At 38.9% G+C, this 9,973-nt stretch overlaps 1 protein-coding gene across 1 annotated transcript in view; it reads left to right on the plus strand.

Annotated features, from left to right (window-relative positions):
* The window catches only part of tent4a (terminal nucleotidyltransferase 4A), a 15,022-nt gene extending 13,938 nt beyond the window's left edge, over positions 1-1,084 (plus strand). Inside the window, 1 exon segment of the mRNA XM_046843712.1 lies at positions 1-1,084. This exon segment is cut by the window's left edge and continues 561 nt beyond it. The gene's annotated coding sequence lies outside the window, so the exon portion shown is untranslated.
* Positions 1,085-9,973: the final 8,889 nt, after the last annotated feature.

The following is a 9,973-nucleotide window of genomic DNA, read 5'->3' on the forward strand; positions in this document are numbered from 1 at the left end:
CTGTGTGTGTGTGTGTGTGTGTGTGTGTGTGTGTGTGTGTGTGTGTGTGTGTGTGTGTGTGTACAAGCAATCACAGGTGTTTAAGCAGATGGCTGGAGTTGGTTATTTGTGCAATAACATTTTTTGTTTTGTTTTATTTTTCTTCGTTTTCACTTTTGGTTCACTTTTTTGAGGACGATTATTTAATTATGCATCGAGATTTGTTTTGGGATTTTTCTTTTTCTTTTTTTTATTTTAATCGCTTTTATTTTTTATAGAGTTTTTAATTTCCGTAAAAGGTAAAAACTCTTGAAGCTTTATTTGAGAAATTTAGGAAGCGATGGTTTCGTCATCGCCTCATGGCCGACCCTGACCACTGAGTGGGACGGGTGCTGCATTTATTGAGCCGTGTGTGTGTGTGTGTGTGTGTGTGTGTGTGTGTGTGTGTGTGTGTATACACGTGTGCGCTCGTGTTGCAAGATGATTTTAAACAGTCTGTCTGCAGGTGGCACCATTTCCTTGTTTGTCTCCGGAATTTCTCAGCACTCTTGTTTTGTGTGTGTGTGTGTGTGTGTGTGTGTGTGTGTGTGTGTGTGTGTGTGTTGGTGGGGAGGGGGGGTGTTGGCAAGAGTGAATGGGTGTGTATGCTGAAACACGGGTCTGTCTTAGCCGTAGCTCAGCTTACATAAGTGCTACGCTGCAAGACAGCCCAAGAAGCCTAAATCCCAGCACTCCAACCTCCTCGTTAGGCCGTGTGTGTGTGTCGGTGTGGGTGTGCATGTGTGGGTGTGTGTGTGGGTGTGTTTCCCTTTTAGCTTGCTCTGGGTGTAAGTACTTACGGGGAGCTCGCAAAGCTGAACCGAACACGCAGCTGAGAGACAGGTCAAATCATCTCGACTCGGACTCCCTGAGCTCTCGCGTCGGCACCCAAATCGAAGAACGACAAGAAAGGGAACTTAGTCTGATTCCTTTCTGGAATCTTAATGTGTATTTCCAGGTACTATTTTATTGCCTTGTCAGGTTTTGTTTGTTTTTGTTTTATTTTATTCCTGTACTGTATAATATTTCCTGTCTGTATATAGCACACTAAACTGTATTGCTGTTATCTCGGATGGTTTCAGGCGTACAGGTTATTGTAACTATGCAAATGGAGTTTAAATCCTTCTTCGTTTGACAACCCCATCTTAAAGCCAGAGAGGAACAACGAGAACGAATCTGAATCTTGAAAAAAGAAAAAAAAACACAAATAAATAAAAACGGGGCACTTCAGTTTAGCAACATGTAAACAGTTTGTGTATGCAAAAAAAAAAAAAAAAGGAAAAAATCAAGGAAAAAAAAAGTCTGCAGCTTTCCCAGTGTTTTTGAAGCACTTGGAGTCTCTCTCTCTCTCTCTCTCCCTCTCCCCTCTCCCCTTTACGCTTTGTGAGAGAACGCCCCTGATTCGGTACCGAACACTTTTTTTTTTTTTTTTTAAATGCACACAGAGGCCATAATATAACGTCACAGAGACGTCCCACACACCTTTCAGCTCTGAGAGTGATGTCATTAATGTAATAGGAGGCAAATATTATGACAGCAGTATCTGCTTTTAGGTAGAAACCAACTTTTGTGGGCAAAAAATCTGAGCTCATAATAAAATGTTATTATTGTTATTAATATTATTATTATTATTATTATTGATGATGAGCAAATGAATAGACAGACTTTCGGAATAATCATGGCTGTGTGTATGTTGTTGGCTTTGAATCCCAATCAACACAGACTTCCAGTACAGTCCCGAGCGCAGAACTCCCGTAAAAGATGTGAGCAAACGATTCTCTGTACGGCCAAAAAGCCCTAAACGTGGCACGCCCAGCATTTAAAGAGGTCAATTAAAGTAATATAGTAATTTTTTTTTTTTGCTGTTTCACCTTAATATTTTTATGTACTTTATTTTCTATTTTATTTTTTAAATAAAAACCCTTAAAAACCACCCACACGTGCGGTTGCAGTTATTGATCGGTCGCCATATCAAGCTGTGTGTGTGGGAGTTTATGTGCCACTAGAAGGCATCCTCACTCTTTCACAATCTTCTTCTGCTTGACTCTACAAACCTTTACCCAGGATTTTTAGGATTTAGACATTTTTCATTCATTGAATCCCTATTACCTGTTATAATATGGATATACCTTCTGGGAAGATGTTCCACTAAATATTGGATTTCTGCTCATTCAACCACTATGTTGTTAGTAAATTCATTTACTGATGGTGAGGTGAGGAGGGCTGAGGTGCAGTCAGCGTTCCAGTTCATCCCAAAGGGTTTCAGTAGGGTTTAGGTCAGAGCTCTATAGCAGTCCAGTCAACATCTTTTACTCTAACCAGTATAAACCATATTTTTTAAAGAGTTTGGTTTGTGCACAGGGGCTTTGCCATGCATTCCGAAATCAAGTAAAGCGAAAATATGATGCTACCACATCCAAAAGCCTTCTATATAATGGTGCGATTTCAGCTTTGTGGTAACAGATTTTGGTGCAGAATCACATGGCTGGAGAAATCAGGTGTCCCAATACTTTTGTCTGTAGTGTTTTTTATTTATTTATTTATTTATTTATATATAAGACCAAATAATTCAAAGTTGCTCAGTCTAGAAACCTTTCCTGGGCCAAAATATTGTTACAAAGCCCTCATACTCCTTCCAGAAAATTCCATATCGGTGATTTGTGTGTTTTATAATAAAATAGATTTATAATTGTTTATTAGTATAAAATTTATATGGACTGACTATAATTGTTCACAGGAATTATAAATCTAATCCACACTTCTGTTGTGGAATGTGAACTTTTCTGCATTTTGAGATTTGGAATTTAACATTTATTGAAGATGATGATGATGATGATGAATTGTCTTTGTGATCCAAAAATTGGGTACAGATGTGGTATAGAGATAAGCACCGTGAACGTTTCAACCACCGTGTCATGAACGCTGCTTAAAGGGGATGCTCAGATAAGAGTCTTTTCGCTCCTCGTTAAACGTGCACACGTGGGATTGGTGGGGAAGTCGGAAAAAAAAACGAGAGCAAAACGTTTGAAGTAAATTCATAATTCATTGTTTTTCCCTTTAGCTCAGTTTCAGAAGCAGTGCTGTGACGCAGTATCAGCTCCCTGAATTATTTCAAACCGGTTTCATCAGAATGGGAATCATTTAAGATGATGTTGAGGTGGAATTTCAAATCAATCAAACTTTTCCTAAAGTTTAAGTTGATCTTAATGGTCATTCTGCTATATATAGAGAGATGCTAATGAACAAAAATGAGAATGCTTTCGAAAGTTAAAGTGTTCATAGTGCATTTTAATCAATGAACAAAATGGAAAGTACATGAATAAAAGAAATCCCTAGCAAATTAATATTTTGTATGAATACATTTCGTTTTTTTCAATACTTACTTTTGCACATTTTGTACACTTGCACAAAGTCAGGGATTTTGTAGGATCAGATTGCGGTGTATGATTAATCAATTATATTAAGCAGATGCTAATGATCATCAATTTCATTCTGTATGTAGGTTGAAACCCAGTAAACCGAAACAGCTGTGTAGGACTCTTGGGTGGGTCACAGCCAAACTCATCTAAGGTGAGGTTGTGGAGGACAGTTATATGTCACAGGGGATACACCATGGCAAGACTGAGCACTGCAACAAGACACAAGGTGGATCTACTGCATCAGCAAACGTTTTCCCAGGCAGCGATTTCAATGCATTTTAAGATGTGCTGTTCAAGCTATTTAAAAAACCCCACAAACAGCCAATGATGAGGACCATAAACGCAGTGGTCGGCACAGGAAACTTTATGTAGCAGATAAAAGACACATCAAACTTCATTTATTTTGACATCAGAAGATGTCCATCAGCAAAGATCTGGCAGAAAGTAGGATCCTGGTACACCTATTTACTGTCTGGAGAAGTCTGGCCAGAAATGATCTTCATGCAAGAAATGCACCAAAAATGCCATATTTCTGTTGGAAAAAAAACACCTGACATGCATAAAAACAGAGGAACTGGGGTGCAGCAAAAAAATGGGCACAGGTGGTCTGGACTGATGAGTTAAAAATAAATATTTCGTGGTAGCAGGAGCCAAGTTGTTTGCTGAAATCCTGTAGTACAATAACGAGTGTCTGCAGGCAACAGTGAAGCATGGTGGAGGTTTACTGCAAGTTTGTGGCTGCATTTCTACGAATAGTGTTTGAGATTTGTTCAGGATTAATGGTATCTTCAATGCTGACAAATAAAGGCGGATACTAATATAAACATATTCATCATGCAATACCATCAGGGAGGTGTCTGATTGGCCCTAAATTTATTCTGCAACAGAAATTCAAAACATCAGCCAATGTCATTAAAATATTATCTTTTGGTGTAGAGAAAAACAAGAAGTCCTTGAAGTGATGTTTTGCTTTCAGCAACACCTCGCCTTTTGTATTTTTCCAAGCAGCTGTTTTTATGTCGTGTTTTCCCATGTGGGCAGCATCAGAGGGGAAAACAGAGCCCAATCAATCAGGAATCAGGTTGTTGGTGTTTGAAAACACATAAATTAGAATACATTAATATAAAACAGTGGTGAAATCAACTTATGAACAGGAGAGCACCGTGAGGAGCTTTTCTGCCAGGTTCATAAAATGACTTTGATTTTACAGTGTCGCACCACTTCAGAAAACAAAGAAGCAGCTGGATTGTTTTAATTCCTTTTTCCAAGTCATTTCATTGCACTCCTGGAGCCTGTTGGGGACACGATGGTTTAAGGTCTTTCTGTTCTTTTTTTTAAAGACTCGATTTGCATTTAGAAAGCATTTCTTTTGTTGTTATTGTAAACACCGTGTCATGCTATGCTTTCCACCCAATTTTAGAGAAACGGAGAAGTGTATAAGTACTTGTAATGCTAGAACTTATAGCAATCTATTGAAGAAGGCATAGCATTTGTGCACAGGGATCATTTCAACATGACTTTTTCCAGCCATATTTAGTTCTTCCCAAATCTGTTACTATAAAGTTGGAGCCACACAATTGTATACAATGTGCAATGGCATCAAATTTCCGCTTCACTTGAACTAGGAGACTCCAACCTGTTCCAGCATGACAATGATGCTGTGCACAAATCCAGCTCCATAAAGATTACCTGGGTTGAATATGATGAAAAGTTTTGAGTGGCCTGCTTTAGAGATCCGACCTCAACCCTACTGAACACCATTGGAATGAATTGGAACACTGATTGCACCCCAGGCCTTCTCACATCATCTACATCAGTGCATCACTTTGCTAACACCCTTAAACACAAATCTCCATAAGCTCTAGTGGAACATCTTCTCAGAGGAGTGGAGTTTATTATAACAGCACGTACAGGAACTAAATGTGGAACAGGACAAGCGTATGAATCCAGAGGTCAGGTGTGCACAAACTTTGTTTCCATATATTGTGTAGCAATGCAGATTTATTGAGCTCCGACAATACAGGCATTATGAAAATGCTAAATGATTGCAAAGCTTTTCCAATTCCGAAAAGCATCTGTGCAGACTCAGTAAGCAGAGATAATGAGGACATGGTTCTCACCTGGCATGTGTGCCCAGATGCTTTCAGATTTCCCGCATTTTTTTTTTCCCCCCAGTATGTTGGCACCTTTACATTAATCATTTGTGCAAAACAGCCTCCAGAGTCCTTACAATGCATTTGACTGATTCCAGTAAGTTTCCACATCCATTTTGGACTGTGGATGTAATGCAGTCTGATAACATCTTCTCTCATGCTCTCTGTCTTACAGAAGTTCTTCTCTTAGAGACAAAAATGTCAGGACTCATCTGTCCAAAGAACTTTCCACCAGTCATTTACTGTCCAAAACACATATTTGGACAGTAAATGACTGGTGGAAAGTTCTTTGGACATGTGCCTCCCAAAAACCTAATTATAGTAGTACAGTATAGCATTGTATAGTAACCAAATACTAGTTTAAAAAGGGAATAAAATAAATAAATAAATAAACTAGTCAACAAAGAGCATTCAACAATGCTTTCATGCCGTGCTCTAATTACAGCCTCACCACCAAACACAGCAACAAAGCTATTGGACAGTGATTACATTTCATAGTGACACTGCTGCAAAGTACTTAGAAAAGTGAAATGTAACACTGCAGGGAATTAGATTCCATTAAAACAAGCAATTTCCTCCTGATTATTTTCCACTGAAGAGATCAAATGAAGTAAGAATAACACGAAGCATGTTTCTCATGACGGTATCAATTTCACGTTCTTTTGACGGTATCAATTTTCACGTAATTTCACGCCAATCCCTTTTTTTTATCCTAAATGGAGGTACGCAGTGACATAGATAGCTTTTAAAAGCTGCAAGATGCTGACGCACGTTCAACTCCTAAAAAGCAAAGGGTGACGAATTTTTATTAAAGAGCTCGAGCAGCCTGAGAAAGCGTAGTGTTTTGCACACATTTGGTTCGGTGGTGAATTTAACTTGAATTTGAATTCAATTCATTTTTATTTGTATGGCACTTTTAACTATAGACATTGTTACAAAGCAGATTCACAGCTTTAAAAAGTTGTACAAAATTTTTTTGATAAGTATATAAAATATTAAATATAAAGCAAAAAAAATACAAGAATAAAATCTCCAAAAGGACTTCTTATTGAAATACATTACATTTAAAGTCGTCCTCAATGACACGAAAAAAGAGGTGTATGAACACAATAGATCAATTTCGGGACTATATCACAAAATGCATGAAACCTTGAGAGGTTCCAGACTCAAAAGGGAACCCATTTGCGTGGCCGAGCGACTGTCCATTTATTATAGTTCGATTGTTTTTGAGGTGTTCAGAACTGCTCATGCAAACTGTGGTCTTGAGCCAGACAAGGTTCTGGAGGAACGTTGTCTCGTTTTTACTGTGTTCTGTGTACCACTGTGTATAGTAGAAATGACAATAAAAGCCACTTGACTTGACTTGACTTGACAGGATAGGACAGGACAGGATAGGACAGGACAGGACAGGACAGGACAGGACAGGACAAATCCATCCTCATGTTTTTGAGTTGCTCAGTAACTTCAGGGATCTTTAGGCTGTAGAAACCTAGTTTCTTTTTAGTCCTCTTTTTTATAACTTGTTCATTTGTGCCCAGTTCAGATAGAAACTAAAACTTTTGTATTCAATTCCATGGAAACTGTCTAATTAGTGCTGTAAAAATAATTCAATTCAACTTTACTTTTTCCCTCCAATTAATTTGTCCTCTTCTCGTCTTTTTTTCTTCTCACACTTCTTTGTCAGTTCAAACGAATTGTCCAAACTTGTTAAAAAACTTCTGACTAACCAAAGTGTCTGCTTCCAGGCGGATTAGCTGCGAGGTGCAGCAGACCGTGACGGCGCTAGGAGACCCGTCCGAGCCCGGCCGCTTCACTGACTCTGCAAATGAAAGCCAAGAAAAGATTGTGGCGGATTTGCATGTCACCTTCAAAACCTATTTCATTTCAAGCGGTGCCCTGTTCAACGTGACCTGATTAAACGCGATCGGGCCGTGATTACGGACTTGTGCTGTTCACCTTCATGTGTATGATACAGACGCAAAGAAAAAGAACCCTCCATTTGGTGTTGTTGACTTTGTTGAAGGACTTTTACCCTGATCTGGTTAAGACCGAATAAATTACTGTTTACAATATACAATAATCTCTAGATAATTAACCTGATTTCTTTTTGTAGGTTTGCCAAGGTGATGCACAGTAGCCCTTTTTTAATAGTTATGACTGGATTATGAAACAGCTATGAGATTTATTATGGCTTTTACCCAAGACTTCTAATAGTTACAGTATGGCTTATTTCCAGGACAGCTGTATGATATATTGAGCTGGTCTAGTGTCCATTTTATCTATTAGATCATTACAGCGAGTAGATGGTCTACAGCACATCGCCTATATTACTGTGGTGGGAGTGCCAATAATATGTAAAACATTTGAAATGGATTGGGTTCCAGCCACAAAAAGCACAGTCTGATGCAGTGGCTGTCTTGAGCTATTCATTGTGTATGTAAGTCTTTACAGAGCCTCATGGTTAATGAGATCATCGGTCCATTTCTCTGGGCAGACTCAGTGGAGTCACAGTACTGGAAAGCAAGATAGAGAAAAAAAATATGAGAGAGAGAGAGAGAGAGAGAGAGAGAGACAGTTTCAGCCATTAGTGTAGAAGGCCATAATGGAGGCAGATTAATGAAGTCCCTTGGAGCTTCGCTTAAAATGGTGTGCTGTTCCATGTGTCTGTTCGTTATACCTATTTAAAAAGAGATTGCCTCCAAGCTGGTTAAATATGCTTTAAACCAAATTAAGCGCTCCCTCAGTGCCGGAGTTTTTCACGAGCTGAAGATTTGTTTGGTTTTCTTTTCTGAAATGTCACTCTGGAATGTTATTCCACTGAGGAGATGATCGACTCATTTTCTCAGGTCTCTAGAACTCTGGAGCTAAAAGTAAGTCATTTGCTTCATTAAGCAGTGGTAGCTCAGTGGTTAAGGCTTTGGGTTATTGATCGGCAGGTTAAGGGGGGTTCAAGCCCCCGTATTCAATAGAATTTATTGTAGCCAATCTGCATATCAACTATTAAATTTATTAAACAAAAAAACATTGTTTGTGATAAATTATACCAGCAATGAGGGGTAATGTAATTTATTTTGTACTAAGCATACACTCTATGGACAAAGGTTTTAGACACCTGTCCACATTTAATCTTCATTTGCTGTCCCACTCTTCTGGGAAGATGTTCCACTAGATTTTTGGTAGTGTCCTTGTGAAGATTTGTGCTCATTCAGATACAAGAATGTTAGTAAAGTCAGTGAGGTGTAGATGAGGTGAGCAGGCCTGTGGCACAGTCAGTGTTCACATTCCTCCGGGAGCTCATTAGGTTGATGTCAGAGCTTTATAGCAGGCCACTCAAGATCTTCCACTCCAACTCATGTAAGCCATATCTTCAGGGAGCTCTCTTTGTGCACTCTATGTCATGCTGGAACAGGTTCGGGTCTCCTAATTCAAGCAAAGTGAAATTTTAGTGAAATCCTATACAAATGTGTGCCTCCGAAGTTGTGATAGTTTGGGGAAGAACTTCATATGGCTGGAAAAGTCAGGGTTTCCCAATAATTTAATCCAAATACTTTCAATAATTGCAAATACGGATGAAACGGCGTAGCAGTTCGGAGAGGAAGGACCACCGATTCATACTTCGCAGCTCAAGAATCCATAATCACCTCTGCTCATACTTCACCAAGACGCTAATCTGTAATTACTAAAAAAGAGGAGCATGACTGATCCATTTCAATGATACTTCACACTGGCACAAAGCCATGCGTAGAGTCATGTACAACTCATTAATGCACTTATTGAAGAGAAAAGGTGTTCATGGATGCGTGTCAGCTCTTTTGGCATAGTAGCACTTCCTTCCTGTCTAAAATTCTCAGTAAATACCTTCAGTTGTACTTCAACAATAACTTCCCTCTTGGGAGGCACAAAAAAAAAAGTGTGTAAACTGCACTTCAGCAGAGGCTCGGTGGACAACGCGGCTATTTTACACATAATGACATCTTTTTATCAAACAGAACGAGGATATGAATTAATGAAGACGTATTAATATAATTGAGGTCTATTTTCCTTTCATCTTTCTTCTTTGGTTTTATAATTGGATTTGCATTAATAAAAATTGGATGAGCAAATGTCCATTGTTAGTATTAGTGTGGCCACTGAGTCTATATGTACTATGGTATATAGAGTATAAACATATGAGAGATATATGTATACAGAAAATACTCTTTCTGCTTTTTTTCACTCGCCTTCTTTCTCTCTCTCTCTCTCTCTCTCTCTCTCTCACACTCTCTCACACACACACACACACACAATCTCATTCTATGGACTCTATAGACTTTAACACTTTTTTTTGCTGACGCTCCCCTCCTCTCTCTCTCTCTCTCTCTCTCTCTCTGTCTCACACTCCCG

The sequence above is a fragment of the Silurus meridionalis genome, chromosome 29 (genome assembly GCF_014805685.1).
Source record: "Silurus meridionalis isolate SWU-2019-XX chromosome 29, ASM1480568v1, whole genome shotgun sequence".
Classification (NCBI taxonomy): Eukaryota; Metazoa; Chordata; class Actinopteri; order Siluriformes; family Siluridae; genus Silurus; species Silurus meridionalis.